The sequence below is a fragment of the Schistocerca serialis genome, chromosome 4 (assembly GCF_023864345.2).
Source record: "Schistocerca serialis cubense isolate TAMUIC-IGC-003099 chromosome 4, iqSchSeri2.2, whole genome shotgun sequence".
NCBI lineage: Eukaryota > Metazoa > Arthropoda > Insecta > Orthoptera > Acrididae > Schistocerca > Schistocerca serialis.
In genome coordinates, this window is record NC_064641.1 from 625,515,601 (window position 1) to 625,533,802 (window position 18,202).

Here is an 18,202-nt window from a genome sequence, read left to right on the forward strand (position 1 = left end):
GCATTTTTTAACACTCAAATAGATCTAGTAATTCATTTCTCAAGATAACTCTCAAAGTGTAATTAAATTGATACAACTTTTAGAACAAAATTATTATTCAGTAATATATACAACACACAGACTGAAGAAAACTTGGCTGCACAATTTGAAGAAATACACTCCTGGAAATGGAAAAAAGAACACATTGACACTGGTGTGTCAGACTCACCATACTTGCTCCGGACACTGCGAGAGGGCTGTACAAGCAATGATCACAAGCACGGCACAGCGGACACACCAGGAACCGCGGTGTTGGCCGTTGAATGGCGCTAGCTGCGCAACATTTGTGCACCGCCGCCGTCAGTGTCAGCCAGTTTGCCGTGGCATATGGAGCTCCATCGCAGTCTTTAACACTGGTAGCATGCCGCGACAGCGTGGACGTGAACCGTATGTGCAGTTGACGGACTTTGAGCGAGGGCATATAGTGGGCATGCGGGAGGCCGGGTGGACGTACCACCGAATTGCTCAACACGTGGGGCGTGAGGTCTCCACAGTACATCGATGTTGTCGCCAGTGGTCGGCGGAAGGTGCACGTGCCCGTCGACCTGGGACCGGACCGCAGCGACGCACGGATGCACGCCAAGACCGTAGGATCCTACGCAGTGCCGTAGGGGACCGCACCGCCACTTCCCAGCAAATTAGGGACACTGTTGCTCCTGGGGTATCGGCGAGGACCATTCGCAACCGTCTCCATGAAGCTGGGCTACGGTCCCGCACACCGTTAGGCCGTCTTCCGCTCACGCCCCAACATCGTGCAGCCCGCCTCCAGTGGTGTCGCGACAGGCGTGAATGGAGGGACGAATGGAGACGTGTCGTCTTCAGCGATGAGAGTCGCTTCTGCCTTGGTGCCAATGATGGTCGTATGCGTGTTTGGCGCCGTGCAGGTGAGCGCCACAATCAGGACTGCATACGACCGAGGCACACAGGGCCAACACCCGGCATCATGGTGTGGGTAGCGATCTCCTACACTGGTCGTACACCACTGGTGATCGTCGAGGGGACACTGAATAGTGCACGGTACATCCAAACCATCATCGAACCCATCGTTCTATCATTCCTAGACCAGCAAGGGAACTTGCTGTTTCAACAGGACAATGCACGTCCGCATGTATCCCGTGCCACCCAACGTGCTCTAGAAGGTGTAAGTCAACTACCCTGGCCAGCAAGATCTCCAGATCTGTCCCCCATTGAGCATGTTTGGGACTGGATGAAGCGTCGTCTCATGCGGTCTGCACGTCCAGCACGAACGCTGGTCCAACTGAGGCGCCAGGTGGAAATGGCATGGCAAGCCGTTCCACAGGACTACATCCAGCATCTCTACGATCGTCTCCATGGGAGAATAGCAGCCTGCATTGCTGCGAAAGGTGGATATACACTGTACTAGTGCCGACATTGTGCATGCTCTGTTGCCTGTGTCTATGTGCCTGTGGTTCTGTCAGTGTGATCATGTGATGTATCTGACCCCAGGAATGTGTCAATAAAGTTTCCCCTTCCTGGGACAATGAATTCATGGTGTTCTTATTTCAATTTCCAGGAGTGTACTAGCACAAATAATACTGCACATAATGGCAGCTTAGTAGCATCCATTACAGGCACAATCACAGATGAAAAGAATACTTTAATCTGTTGCTATCATAGCGATCTTGGCCATGCACCCAACAGCAGATTGCTACACTCTTACCAAGCTGTTATACTGTCTGGATCCACATATATTACTTGTTGTAATAGCAAGCAGTTGATTTTCCTCTAACAGCAAAGCTTATAAAGAAGCCATGCATTGTCCAAGTTGTGCAGTAGTACCTGAAACCACACAACTGGTTGAATATGTGATAGCAGATGGAAGCCAGTGCCTCCATCCCATCTAAATGATTTTTAATGGAAACCAGAAAGAGGAGGAAGCCCACAAGAGAAACAGAGATATGACCTTATTTACATTGGTAAGGCAGAGAAATCTACAACAAGGTATTTACAACTGTAAAATAATCCACCAGAAAGTACAGGGCTTGAGCAAGAAATATAAGCAATTAGACGTGTTTGTAAATGAAACTATGCCTGATGTGCTTGGTATTAGTGAACACTGGCTATCTGACACCAAATTAGAACTTTTTAAACCTCTAAACATGGTACTAGCTAATAAGTTTTGCAGATCTACTATCAGACGTGGGGGTGTGTCATTGTATGTAAAAAGCACATTTTATTTTAATTCTGTAAATGTAAGTAAATATTCATTAGAAGGAACAATTGAATTATGTGCAGCACATATAAAGGTACCAAATGATGAAAGTTATATTATATGTTTATATAGACCACCAGGTGGAAACTTCGAAGTTTTCTTAACAAAGTTTTGTGACATGATAGAGAATGTTTTTATATCACACCTGGACAAGTTAGTAATTATATGAAATTTTAGCATTAATGTATTAGCAGATAAGTTACACACTAGACTATTCAAGAATACTCTGCTTGAATATAATGTAAGATACCTGATAAACACTGCAACCTGGGAGACTGAAACATGCCAGTCTGCAATAGATAACATAATCACTGGTATTCGTCTTTATGATCTTACATCTTCTGTTGTTATAAGTGATTTGTCAGACCACCGTGCAGTAGAACTAAGTATGCACATAAAAAAGGTTCCTACACACAGTTGCTAAAGATATATTAGGATGAATACTGAACAAAATATAACTCATTTGAATAATATGCTAAGGAATGTGGATTGGAACAGTGTTCTAATGATACTTCATAGTTATTGCAAATTCTCAAGTGAACTATTCTACATTCATAACCAAGCCTGTCCATTAATAAAAAAGAGAATTCAGTCACATGCTGTAACCCGAAACTGGATGTAAAGTTCAGTCACTGAGGCTAGAGAAAAACTAAGATGGTATGAGTATGCTATGTTAAATGACTTGAGCAATTAAAAATTAAAAGAAGAGTTCAAAAAGTATCAGAAAAACTATGTAGACCACCTAATTTCAGAAAAACAGAAACATTTTGAAAGTGTCATTCAGGACTCAAACAATATCTCCAAAACATCATGGTCACTAGTAAATAGAGAAATAGGTAAATCTGGGAAACATACAACTGATAAATGGCACTATAGAAACGGATCAGAATAAGATAGCAGATCTATTTAACAATTACTTTGCTTCTGTTGGCTCCAGCATAAACAATCAGCTTAAAAATCATAAATATAAATTCAGAGGAACACCAGTGTCAGGAAGTATATTTTTGATGCCAACAAGTAAAGAAGAAATAATTAAAATAGTGAGTACTGGTAGCTTAAAGAATTCCCATGCAGCAGGATATGATGGTCTTAGTCTGGACACTCTTAAGAAATGTATACATAAAATTGCATCACCTTTATCAACAGTTATCAACTCTCATATGGAAGATGGTCTATTTCCAGATGAGTTGAAAATTGCTCAAGTTGTGCCTATTTTTAAAAAAGGATACAGGAATCTAGTAGAAAACTTTTGAGCCATTTCTGTTCTTCCAATAATATCCAAAATCTTTGAGAAAGTAATATACATAAGAATCTGGAACTTCCTGATATGCAAAAAAGTTATTTTTAAGGGGCAGTATGGGTTTGTCAAGGGGTCATCCACCATTACAGCAGCATCCAAATTAATCGAAGGTGTCACTCAAGCAATAGATAATAAAGAACATGTATGTGGCATCTTTCTGGACTTACAAAAAGCATTGTACTGTGTTGATATGACCATATTGCTGAACAAACTGTGGAACTATGGCATTCGAGGCACTGCCCATAATCTGATGAGGTCCTACTTGACAAATAGGAAGCAGTTTGTGTCTATTAACACTACAGAGGGAGGATACAAATCAAACACCACTGACATAAATTTTGGTATTCCACAGGGGTCAATATTAGGACCACTTCTTTTTATTATTTATGTTAATGATATTCAGTTCTAAACAAACCATGCGCAACAGCTGTCTTATATGCAGATGATACTACATTAATATGCTGCAATCCAAGCTATTCACAGCTCGAAGTGGACTCCAATACTGAAGCAGGCTTAATTCTGCAGTATTTTAATGAAAACAAACTAAAATTAAACGCAAGTAAATCTGTCTCTATTGAATTTGATTTTCGGAGGCAAAAAACTCATGAAAACCAAATTTTAATGGGTGATGAATACATTAAAAAACAATACTCGACCAAATTACTTGGCCTGACACTTGATGCAGAGTTAAACTGGTCTGATCATGTGAATGATATCTGCAAAAAGCTATGTACTACCATATATGTCCTAAGAAAACTGAAACCTTTTTTTAACATCACTACTCTGAGGCAAATATATTTTGCACTATTTGAATCCCATCTAAGCTATGGGATAGAGGTATGGGGATCCAGCAGTAAAGGTAATATGAAAAGTGTACTTATCTTACAAAAGAAAGCACTTAGAATTATGGGAAAGAAATGTGCCAGGAAGTCCTCCAGAAATTTGTTTAAAGAATTTAAAATACTAACTGTTCATAACCTGTATGTGCTGAAGATAATCGTTATGGCAGTAAACAGTAACAAAACACTTAATAAAGAAATACACGATCACAGCACTAGAGGTAAAGAGAGACCCCTCATCATCTCACATAGAACAACACTTTATGAGAAAAGCCCTCACTATGCAGGCATAAAACTCCTGAATTGCTTCCATCCTAATATCTCCAAATTGCTCATTACAAAACTAAAAACGAAATTAAAATTATGGCACCTAAACAATCCTGTATATTCAATAGATGAGTTTCTAGATTTAGTTCACTCGTATGATGGAAGACCATCTATCTAGAAATATATGTAATCTCAGATCTTAGACTGTGTCGCAAACTGTAAATATTTGAATGTCAGATATGAATACTGTGTCATAAACTGCAGATTCCTTAATCAAGGTATGGCAATAACATTTTTTTTATGTATAGTCCATATACGTAACTCTGTTCTCTCAACTAAATTTAGAAAAAGTTGTGTAGATAAAAGTGCCAGCCAATAATATGTAACTCTATTAAGTAAGGCTCTGACTTATCCAGAAGACTAGAACAAAAAAACCTTTTTTTTTGTAATCAGTTGATGTTGGATCAAAATAAAATAAATAAATATGACCTGATATTAGTTATCGTTGAGGCACAGTTTTCCTGGATTGTAATCCATTACCAATAGCAATAATAAACACATTGCCTCAGGCACAGTTGTTTTACATCACAAAAGTTCACTTGTTAGCAACACTGACTCACAGCACCTTGTCTCTACCACTTCTCTGATAAACTTCCATAAGAGTCTGATACTTTGTGCCAGAATACTCTGCACCAACACCTCAAGTTCTCTCAGTAATGGGGGTTCCCCATGTAGTACACTATCTTTACTTCAGGTTCTCTGAATACATTTATTGATACACATAATTTAATGATGATTACTGTTACTATTATTTCCACATATTCAAATATTATCACAAGTATCTACTTATACACAATTAATATATGAAATAATTTATTAGTTTCAATATTTAGCCACTAGTTGGCATCACTCAGCAGGCCATTTGCTGCTCTATGGTTTCATATGTTCAGCTGATACCAAATGTTGGTAGCTTACTCTAATGTGACTCATGTTTCACACAGGTAAACGTCAGGAGCATACACTTCTCTCCACCTTGCATCCACAGCTTGGAATGAGTTGCCACTACTCAAAATTTAACTCCCTCTTTCCTGTGACAATTACTCTAATATGACATTCTCTTATTACATATGCCCCTCTATTTCATCATGGGTTGCTGAAACACACACAAGATGAACTACCATCTTAACTCATGTAAATGTTACATCTCATTTCTGTAACTGTTTGTACCTAGTGTAAAACTTTCATCACTATCTTGGATCCTTTATATGTAGTTTTTACATAGTTCTGTGTTATGTATTCCATATTTTATCTTTGAGTGAAGAAAAATTAGGCAATACAAATTGCAATGAGGTATGTCAGCCATCTCAAATGGGCCTTTGTATATACAAAAAAACTTAGAAATTTCTGAAGTAATTTTTTTAGATTTCATGTGGGATTTGACCAAAATGAGGTCTCCTATCTCTACTTTCTCCTTATGCCTTTGCTCATGCTTCAACATCTGTTTTTCCATATGCTCTTTTATTAACTTTTCCTCTCCTACCAAAATCATATCCTTTCTGGAAGAGGGTACCTACTTGTATTTGACTAATAAATTGTAGAATTCCTCTTTCTGCTGTTCAGTAATCACCGTTATTTCATTCACCTTCTGTTGAAATAATTCCTCTTTGTGTAGCCATATGTCATAACTTTCTACAACTTTATCTTCCTTCCACTCTTCACAATATTCTCCAAATGGCCCTGCAGCTATCTCTTCCATCACGTCCTACAAAATTCACTTTGTTTTCCACTCCTAAACTCTTAAATGTCATTGGTTCTTTGTCACAATTAATAATTGCTTAATTTTATATAACTCAACCTGAGCCTATAATAATGTTTATACTTAAATTAGGGACTACCAGCAATACATTTTCCATCTTAAGTTACCAATTGTAAAAGCCAAAGCATTTGTTTCCTTGCAGGTTTATTTAATTTTCCTTTGGCACACACTACCTCAAGTCCAGATATAGACATTTGTGGAATTTAATATTCACTGCTTATGTGTTTCCACAAGGTTTCAGAAATACATATTATTTCACTACCAGGATCTAGCAATGCCTATTCACTCACACCATATAACTGTACACTAATTAAAGGTTGACCTAACCTAACTGAGGATCTAGCTTCCTCTTCTGTTAGCAGAACCTGTTCAATAGCTTCAGTAGTCCAATGTACTAACATACCTTGGACTAGCTTATTACTCTTATCTGGTTTTTTTTCTTCCCTTCTGTGACAAACTCATTCTGGAGTATTTCTTTGTTTGTCTCACCTGCTTCAGCTCAACTCATTGCTGAATCTTCACTATCACCTGCCATATCTTCATCCTCTTGACTTATCTTTCTTGATTAGAAAAACTTGCATTTCTAGTTCAACATTTATGGGACCTTCTCTTTCACTTAAATCTGACCTCTTGGTGTCCTATAATATGTCCTGTTCTTTCTTAGGCTCACCTACTCTTATAACGTGATCATATTCATTATTGATTTCTTGCCCTTCTGACCCAACACTTTCATTACCTGTTTGAACCAGATCATTATCATCCTGGTTCTCACTTGAATCATACCTACTTGAAGATTCCTCTTGCATTTCCTGCCTATTGTGTGCACTCTCACTACACATGTCAATAGTACCAATAGTAACAATCATTTCTATTACCTCCTCATTACTCTCATCACTACTAGTTTTATTATCATCACTTTGATCACTGGAGCAACTTCCTGGTTTCAACTCCTCACTAAAAGCTTCAAGAATATTCCCAATATTCTCCTCTAATTCATTATTACCCCTTTATTCAATTTTCTCATTTCTTCTTTGCATGTATTCTCCTTTTACCTTTCTGTACTCAGTTACACCTATACCTTATCCGCGTAAGTCATTTACCCAATTGTATGCTTCCTTTTCACTAGTATTTCCATGGCAATTATTCTCTATAATTACCTCTCCAACTTCTTTTCCTGTGCTACTACCAGTTACTTTCTCTATAGATCTGTTAGTCTCAATCTTCTCCTCTTTGGGTATTCTCTTTTTATTATTGGTAATATCACTCTGTTCCTCCCACTCATAAAATGGCAAGGAACATCTACATCTGGTTGATTTGCTTTTATGAACTTATAAAACCTGTCAGGCTCCTTTTCTCTACAAAATTCCAGCAAACTTCATATCCACTTTAATTTAGAGTCCCATTCTCTTTTTTCCCCACTGATTTATATCTTTCTCGCAAGAAGGATGGCATTCATTATTCTTACTTTTCTTACAATAGTTCATTCTCTGCCTATTGTACTGTGTATTGTTATTAAAATTATTCTGTTGATAATGTTGGTTCTCCTGATACTGTTGTTGGCACCTACCCCTATGTTCCACTCCAGCTTGGCCCTTTATTGTGGCGGACCCTCGTTTACCAACTCGTGTTGTGGTCTGCCATTGTGACTATCTCACTTCCATAAGCTCTTCTGTCTCTCCTACCTCTATTGGTTCTCATTGATCTCACACCATATTCTTGTTTATGACCATTTACACTGTTATTATTATGGTTACTACGGGGATTGGAACTTAAATAGTGGCAACTATTTATTCAAAACCGATACAAAAGAGTTACATGTTTGCACTGTCCTTCAAAGTAGTCACTAGCATTGTGTAGAGCCCATTGCCAGTGATGTGGAAGGTGTAGTATACCGTTAGCAGAGCTGTCTCTTCTGGTTCTTGTTGTGGGGCTCTATTTTCATTGTCCCTATTCCACACATCAAGTTCATGTACTCTCCTCAAGAAATTTTTCCTATCACAATTTCTGAAACTAATGTACCTTGTACATTCAATGTCAGTTTTCTGTCTAACACATGCAATAAGTGTTATTCAGACACAAGACCATTTACATGTTTAACTTTCCTATATAAGTCTTCACAACACTGTCCAGTAGACGTTACCTCTTGGTCTGAATGGAGCTGCATTCAAGAAATCCTGATAAATTTCATTTTGGTTACTTGGGGAAGAAAATTCCTGTTAAAATTTGCTTATAAGCTCTTCTAACATCTCAAGTCATCTGTGGCCTTACTTACCCAATTCCTAGCATCCCCACTTAGTTTGATTTCTGCTATCATTACTCTGTCTTTCTCAGGAAGTTCTTTGGGAATAAATTTCTTACAAAATTTCATAAATGTTACTTGATGTATTTTACCTCTTGGGTATGACATGATTCCCCCCCCACCCAAATGGGTATATGGTAGCTAACCCCTCCAAGTTTTCCAAACCTTCAACTCATTCAGCAATTTCTGCTGTAACTGTTCAATTCTTCAACCTCATTTACTTTTAGTTCAGAAATTTGTTTATGTACATGTGAAGCTAACATTTTATTCCTGTAATCTACATCCTCTTTTATTACAGCCAATTTGTCATCTACTGCATCTGATACTGCTTGCATTTTAGTTTCAGTATGATTTTAGTTTCCAAACTTGACACTGATTCCTGTAGTTCAGTCTTTATTTCTTTAGTTACTATCATATACCTTTCTTTAATCTTGTTAATTTCACTGTTTACCTGTTCTACATTATTATCAACTAAACTCACATGTTCTGTGCAGTCACCTATTCTCCGCTTCATTGATTTTAATGATGTTTCCATGTTTTTGTTTACTGAGCAAGGTGGCACAGTGGTTAGCGCACTGGACTTGCATTCCAGAGGACGATGATTCAATACCATGTCCGCCCATCCTGGTTTAGGTTTCCCATGATTTCCCTAAATCGTTCCAGGCAAATGCCAGGATGGTTCCTTTGAAAGGGCATGGCCAACTTCCTTCCCCATCCTTCCCTGATCTGATGAGATTGATGACCTTGCTGTTTGGTCTCCTCCCCCAAAACAACCCAACCCATATTTTTGTTTACCATATCTGTTTTTTCATGTATTATTCCTACCTTTCCCTTCACTTCTTCTTTCGGTGATCCAATATTTCCATTCATTTCCTCTTTCAATGAACCTATTTTCCCATTTATTGTTCCTACTTAACTATTTATTGACCCTGTCTTTTCATTCATTGATCTACTCACTGTATCTGTTATTGTTTGAATCATTGTCTGAAACATGATCCCCAAGTTTGTTTCACTTCAGGTTCCACTTTTATCTTTACTTCCTGTGTTGGATATGCAGTTGCCCCCTATAAACAGCTTTGCTCACCTTCTACTATGTCCTGCTTTATAGTTACATAATTTATCTTCTCTGTGCCCAGTGGATCATCTTCTGCATTACTACTATCTGTATCCTTTTCAAATAAATTCTGCATTACTCTTAAATACTACACATCTCCTGGTTCAGCTGTGCTATCTGTGCTATCTTCTACATTGTTCTTGTTTGGAATCCTGCCATTTTGTTCTAGACAATCCATGTCACCTAATAACATTTGCTTGTCATCCATGCTGAAATACTGTTTTGATTTAGTTAATCTATTGAAAATGCATCCAATTTTGTTGCAAAGTTCAGGAAACCAATTTAACATTAACACCCCTTTTGGCAACAGTCATCATGTGGTGATCAAATACCATGAAATTGGCTAATTGTGACAAGACAAGTCCTGTCATGGCAAAGCCATATGCAATGTCCCTCCCTGATTTCTGCTATTAAACTTGACCCCATGGCATCGGACTTCAGGATAGAAACATATGTGTGTGGCAGCTGAATAGTTTTTCTATTTTCACTCAGCTATCACATGGTAAAATATAGAAAAGAGTTAATAATTTGATGAACAACAGCATGGATTATACCAAAATTAACTAATGACTGATCACTTTGAAGTGACTGGTCATTGGGAGGAAGCTCAGCATTTTTTGATGCTCAAATAGATTCTCAAGATAACTCTCAAAACATGTCACATTATAATTCATAGAATAATATTGCAGGAAGAATGATTAAATGTAGTAAGGTTCAATAGTTTACATTACTCTTTGATTAGAAAGGAGAAAATATAAAAATGCGGTAAATGAAGCAGGCAAAAAGGAGTACAAACATCTCAAAAATGAGATCGACAGGAAGTGCAAAATGGCTAAGCAGGGATGGCTAGAGGACAAACGTAAGGATGTAGAGGCTTATCTCTCTAGGGGTAAGATAGATACTGCCTACAGGAAAATTAAAGAGACCTTTGGAGAAGAAAGAACCACTTGTATGAATATCAAGAGCGTTGATGGAAACCCGGTTCTAAGCAAAGAAGGGAAAGCAGAAAGGTGGAAGGAGTATATAGAGGGTCTTTACAAGGGTGACGTACTTGAGGACAATATTCTGGAAATGGAAGCGAATGTAGATGAAGACAAAATGGGAGATACAATACTGTGTGAAGAGTTTGACAGAGATCTGAAAGACCTAAGACGAAACAAGGCCCCGGGAGTAGACAACATTCCATTAGGAATACTGACGGCCTTGGGAGAGCCATTCCTGACAAAACTCTACCATCTGGTGAGCAAGATGTATGAGACAGGCAAAATACCCTCAGACTTCAAGAAGAATATAATTATTCCAATCCCAAAGAAAGCAGGTGTTGACAGATGTGAAAATTACCAAACAATCAGTTTAATAAGCCACATCTGCAAAATACTAACGCGAATTCTTTACAGATGAATGGAAAAACTAGTAGAAGCCAACCTGGAAGATCAGTTTGCATTCCGTAGAAATATTGGAACACGTGAGGCAATACTGACCTTACGACTTATCTTAGAAGAAAGATTAAAGAAAGGCAAACCTACGTTTCTAGCATTTGTACACTTAGAGAGAAGGCTTTTGACAATGTTGACTGGAATACTCTCTTTCAAATTCTAAAGGTGGCAGGGGTAAAATACAGGGAGTGAAAGGCTATTTACAATTTGTACAGAAACCAGATGGCAGTTATAAGAGTCGAGGGACATGAAAGGGAAGCAGCAGTTGGGAAGGGAGTGAGACAGGGTTGCTGCATCTCCCCGATGTTATTCAATCTGTATACTGAGCAAGCAGTAAAGGAAACAAAAGAAAAATTCAGAGTAGGTATTAAAATCCATGGAGAAGAAATAAAAACTTTGAGGTTTGCCGATGACATTGTAATTCTGTCAAAGACAGCAAAGGACTTGGAAGAACAGTTGAAAGGAATGGACAGTGTCTTGAAAGGAGGATATAAGATGAACATCAACAAAAGCAAAACGAGTATAATGGAAAGTAGTCGAATTAAGTTGGGTGATGCTGAGGGAATTAGATTAGGAAATGAGACACTTAAAGTAGTAAAGGAGTTTTGCTATTTGGGGAGCAAAATAACTGATGATGGTTGAAGTAGAGAGGATATAAAATGTAGACTGGCAATGGCAAGAAAAGTGTTTCTGAAGAAGAGAAATTTGTTAACATTGAGTATAGGTTGAAGTGTCAGGAAGTCGTTTCTGAAAGTATTTGTATGGAGTGTAGCCATGTATGGAAGTGAAACATGGATGATAAATAGTTTGGACAAGAAGAGAATAGAAGCTTTCAAAATGTGGTGCTACAGAAGAATGCTGAAGATTAGATGGGTAGATCACATAACTAATGAAGAGGTATTACATAGAATTGGGGAGAAGAGGAGTTTGTGGCACAACTTAACAAGAAGAAGGGTCCGGTTGGTAGGACATGTTCTGAGGCATCAAGGGATCACAAATTTAGCATTGGAGGGCAATGTGGAGGGTAAAAATCATAGAGGGAGACCAAGAGATGAATACACTAAGCAGATTCAGAAGGATGTAGGTTGCAGTAAGTACTGGTAGATGAAGAAGCTTGCACAGGATAGAGTAGCATGGAGAGCTGCATCAAACCAGTCTCAGGACTGAAGACCACAACAACAAACAACAATCTTGATTATTCACACTCAATATGCTTTCTAAAATGTTACTGAAGAGACTTTGAACACTGTTTTATTTGCATTTGATGTGCTATATGTACAGTAAATACTTATCTAAATTCATAGTTTTGAACATAATTGCACAAAAACACACCACTCATTATTTGTTTCATATACTATAATAGATTTGCAGAGTTTTTTCAGTGGTTTATCTCATCCCATATGCTCGTCAAGAACCCAATTTGTGTGATAATTTTTTTTGTTTGTGTGATATCTACAGTATAATCATATATCTGCCTGGATGTCAGTCACATAAATAAATCCAAGTCAAAGTTGTAAATTACTGTAAAATTTTAGAATATGAATGAGTTGGAGTGATGTCCTGATTCAAATTGTAGCAAAGCCACAAACATTTGATTGGGTGTTTTATTTCTATTGTTGTATTTTGATCAAAATGGGATGTTTGTAACTGTCATGGGATTTTTGAGCTGTTATTTGCCAAAACTTCATTTTGCAAAAGAGTTTGGCATGGAAATGTAATGTGGTGGTGGGAGGTGGCAGTAGGTGCTGTATTAAAACTTGGTGAGAACATTCCAAATGATTTATTGTTTCAAACTACAGTGTCCTTGTTCACCTCGGTCTGCATCACTCGGCCCCGTAATGCTGAGGAAGCACCCCAGTGGCCTGCACAATGCAACGCTGTGTCGTGCCAGCCTTGGCTGATCCGCTGAGTTCCGATGATGTCAGGATGGCTGTGCCAGCAGCCAACTCACTGGCCACCATCCTCGATGTTCCATGCTGCTCTGACGGGAGCCGCTGCACAGCCAGCTGACAACCACAAGATGCCTGCGCAGCGCATCCTCACCAATGTGGCCCAAGTCGCGGCGCCAACAAGGCTCCCACAATCTGGTGTCCGAATCTGCGGCCCTCACCTCAGGACATCTCTGGCATGTGTCAGGAGCCGAGACGACTGCCTGTGGTAGTGAGCCGAAGAGTGGCCTGCTGCTGGCTGGCTGTGGACCCCGCGTTGGCCTCAGAGGGTCAAACCAATGACCCGCCGTGGACTGGGATGCTGGCACACCATCTGTTGCTGTATGTAGCCCGGTGGTGTGATACACCCCGTCATCCAGGAGAGCTGCCACGTCGCGTACACCTAACACTTAGGTTCGCCAATGGCCCCTTTCTGCCTGTGACTTGCACCATGCAAACTGCTGTGTGTGCCTTCTCCAACAGTTCTACACCCCTGTGGCCTCTATTTGCCTTCACAACTGCTGGTATGCTCAGAATATTGCACAAAACTAACTTTCTCTATCCTAAATGGTGTGCCGCTACATTATTCCCCCCTTCGGAAAGACACAGTCCCCAGCCCTTAACTTGTTTGGGTCAGCACCTAGGCATATTTCCTTACTACTAGAAAACTTAAATGTGGTCTAGTGCCATCTTAAAACCATGACAAATAAACAAAATACTCAAAACAACTTGCTACTACTACCAAGTAACATAGGTGGAGAAAATCCAATGCATTCTGACCTGTTGCAAGCTCAATTTTGGTTCCATGATGTTCCTTGGACAGTCTATTCTTTTCCCCATGGCTAAAAATAACTGCACTGTGCACGTGTCCCATATTTGTGGCTTCACAGATTTTCCTCCAACATTCACAATTTTTTACCCAAACCCAACACTGATTGTGTGACTACTTTCATCCTTAAATTTCACACCCTTCCATAGCAATCACGTCAGTGGCTGTGCTAAATCTGCAAAACCCTTCATGAACTTTTGATAGAAATTGCAGACTCTGATGAATGACTGCACTTCCTTAACTGTTTTTGGTTCCCGAAAATCCCTTACAGCCTGTACCAACCTCGGATCTGTTCGCACTCCATCCTTACTGATAATATGACCCAAATACTTTACTTCTTCTAATGCAAAATGACACTTCTCCAGGCTCAATGTTTAACGAGCTGCTCTTAACCTCATAAAGACTTCCCTTAACCTCTGTCTACATTGCTCCATAATACTTGAAAACACTATAATGTCATCCAAATAGACCAGACACTGCCGTGCTTTCAGACCCCTCAAGACATTGTCTAGGAACCTCTGAAATGTTGCCAAAGCATTTTTCAAACCGAATGGCATTCTAATGTACTGGTAATGGCCTCCAAATGTAGCGAAAGTAGTTTTTGGATGATCCTCTGGAGCCACCTCTAACTGATGATAACCATTTGTCAAATCCATTGTAGAAATGTACTGGCACTGTCATAAGTGATCCAAAGTCTCTGATATGTTTGGAATGGGGTATGCATCCATTACTGTCTTATTATTGAGGTATTGGTAGTTACAACAGAAGCTGTATTTCTTTGTTCCATCCATAGATTTTTTAGGCACAACGACAATGCCCACTACCAAGCAACTATTACTATGCTCTATAATACCATCTGCAAGCTGCTGATCAATGAAATCCTCCACAATCAGCTGCAAATACCTCTGTATTCTGTATGGTTTATGGTAAACAGGTGCTTCATTCCCTGTTGTTATCCTGTGTAGAACTAATGGAATTGCTGGTAATGGCCCTTGTGGAAAAAACATATCGTTAAATTCCCATAATAGTTCTTCCATATGCTCTCTTTCTCCTCCTTTCAAATGCTTAATTTTGTCATGCAATGCTGTTCTATCAGCAGTTAGTGGTCAATCACTTTGCCTACCTCTTGAACACCAGTCTTCGTCATCTGGCACATCCAAATTTGCTACTAAAATTCCTTTCCTCAAATTCACGTCTGCAGTGCTAAAATTATCCACATTCACATGAACTACTTGCCCATTGCTCCCCTCCTGTATGCATACAACACTACATTTCACAAAACAACCCAGTGGACCCAAAACTTCATAATCCTTCAATGGTTCAATAACACATACTGTACCCACAGGTGATTTGACTCCACACTTATCCAAAGCGACTTCCCAGTGCCATTAGACATACACTCATGCGAATTAAGCCTTAGTGCTAATGTAAGCAGTTCAGTTGGTTTGTTCATTACGTCGAAAACCGCTCGCCACAGCTCTGTATTGACAACAATTTCCCCTATCTGAAATAACATTCCACCAAGTTCCACAGTTCGTTGTCCAAGGTCAATTTTGGCATGATGTTGATGCAAGAAATCTACTCCTAGGATCATTTCATAGCCCTCGCTTGCCCATGGTACTACCTCCATGCATGCATTAAATCAGACTTTCTGTATTCGAAAGTCAACTGTCACTGACCCCAAAGGCATGACCTCCTTATCCACCGCTCCACGCAACCTACAACATGGTGGGTCTAGCTTCCTTCATCCCATTATATTCTTAGTAGTCTCTGACACTTGCACCCCTGTGTCCAACAAAATCTTAAACATTTTAGTTACCATGGATCCTACCACTGAACATTCCATCTCTGCACGTGTATTCGTGATTGGTGACTGGGTACATTGCTTCTGCACATGTCCCGTACGACCACACTTATAACATTTTATACCTGCTGTAAACACTGTTTGCCTCTCACATACCCCTGTTGCCACATCTATTGCCTCACACTGAATTGCCAGCTAAATGGTCGAATGCAAATCTTTCAGAGTCCCTTCACGCACTTTCCGTGACATATGTGCCGGTAACCCTCTCAAAAATACATCAAGTGCCCTTTGCTCAGCCTCCTGCAACAGAACACTTCACTTCATCACTCTGACCCAACTCTTTAGTATACTCATTAATTTCTCTTATCCTCTTTGCAAATTTCTCCACCATCTCCCCCTGTCTCTTCATCATTGTACTCAACCTCTCCCTAAAGTACCGAGCGCTATTCTGTTCCTTGTACCTTCGTAAAAGCCCTTCCTTTAACTGCTTAAACTGTCCTGCCTTCCTTAAGGCCTCAAAACACCTTACATATGTCTTCATTTCACCTGTAAATTTAATCTTGGCTACATGTAACAACTGCTCATTAGACCAACCATTCATCACCACTGAAGTCTCCAAGTCCTCTACAAACAAACACACATCCTCAGATGCCTTGCCTGAAAACGGAATAATCAAACTCACTGCAGCTGGATCAATCTTCTGCTGCAGCATCCTAGGCAACAACGACTGATCCGATGCAATTTCCCGCTAATTTCTAGATGTTAATTCATTTCTCAACTGTGTGTTGTCTGCTGTCAATTGTGCTACTTTTCCCAACAAAATCCATACCGCTTCTGGTTCTGTCACACCTCGTGTCCCTGACTCTGCCATTGTGGTGCTTTCATTCAAAGTTAGTCCCAAAACAAAACATTTAAGTACAAGAACAACCTGACTTCCTACAACTCTGTATCATCAGACTCAATATCATCACAAACCAATACAAAAGTAATTAAATGCCATGAGGAAAAAAAAAAAAAAAAAACCTTACCGCCCAAAATACACTAACACTTACTCTGACAACAATAAATACTATACCCACACAAAACATCTACCATGTGGCATGCCAGGAGCCATACACATAAAACACAAAAAGGCAAGAAAACATCCAATCAATACTCAAAAGAAAACTGGTCAAAACTCACCGGTGGGCTCGAACGTCGTACTGTACAGACGACTTCCGCGCTAGTCTGACACCAAATGATGTATCTGGTGGTGGTGAGGGTGGAGGGGGTGGTGGTGGTGGTGGAGGGGGTGGCGGGGGGGGGGGGGGGGGGGGGGCTGCTGGAGGTGCCGTATTAAAACTCAGCGAGAACTTTCCAAATGATTTCTTTTTTCAAACTACCGTGTCCTCGTTCACCTCATTCTGCATCACTGGGCCCCACAATGCTGAGTAAACACTCCAGCAGCCTGTGAAACACAATGCTGTGTTGTGCCGGCCTTGGCCTTGGCGCCAACAAGCACCTGTGATCCGGTGTCCGAATCTGCGCCCTCACCTTGGGATGTCTCTGTCATTGTCATGTGTCAGGAGCTGAGACAACTGCCCATGGTAAGGAGCCAAAGAGTGGCCCACTGCTGGCTGTCTCCAGACCCCGTGTCAGCCTCAGAGGGTCGTACTAACAACCCGGGATGCTGGCGCCCCATCTGTTGCTGTGTGAAGCTGGTGGTGTGATACACCCCACCATCCAGGAGAGCTGCCACACTTGAATGAATCTCGTTAGAAAACAGCACCTATTTATAACTGGCTGTGCGCCTCTGTTTTGCCAAGGGTGCTGCTTTGCATCACATACACCTAACACTTAGGTTGGCCAGTGGCCCCATTCTGCCTGTGACTTGCACCATGCAAACTGCTGTGTGTGCCTTCTCCAACAGTTCTACACCCCTGTGGCCTCTATTTGCCTTTGCAACTGCTGGTATGAGTAACTCACTGCAATCCGGCCAGCACCTGGCTGTAACTTGTGCTCAGAATATTGCACAAAACTAACTTTCCCTATCTCAAATGGTGCTGCTGCTAGTAAGGATACCAAGGTAAATATCATTGTCAGTGAACTACATAGCAACAGGTGAGCCTTAGCTTTTAGAACTTTGTGCAGTTTCCCACCTTTTCTGGGTGGAAGGTCAGTTCATTGTTGTTCCAACACAACGAGTTAGTAATGAGCTTATGAGAGCAGTAGTGAGGCTGAGTCTGTCAAGTGAACATGTAATGAAAGAGCTATAAACAAGAAATATGTGAAGTTAAATTATAAAGAGTATAATAGCAC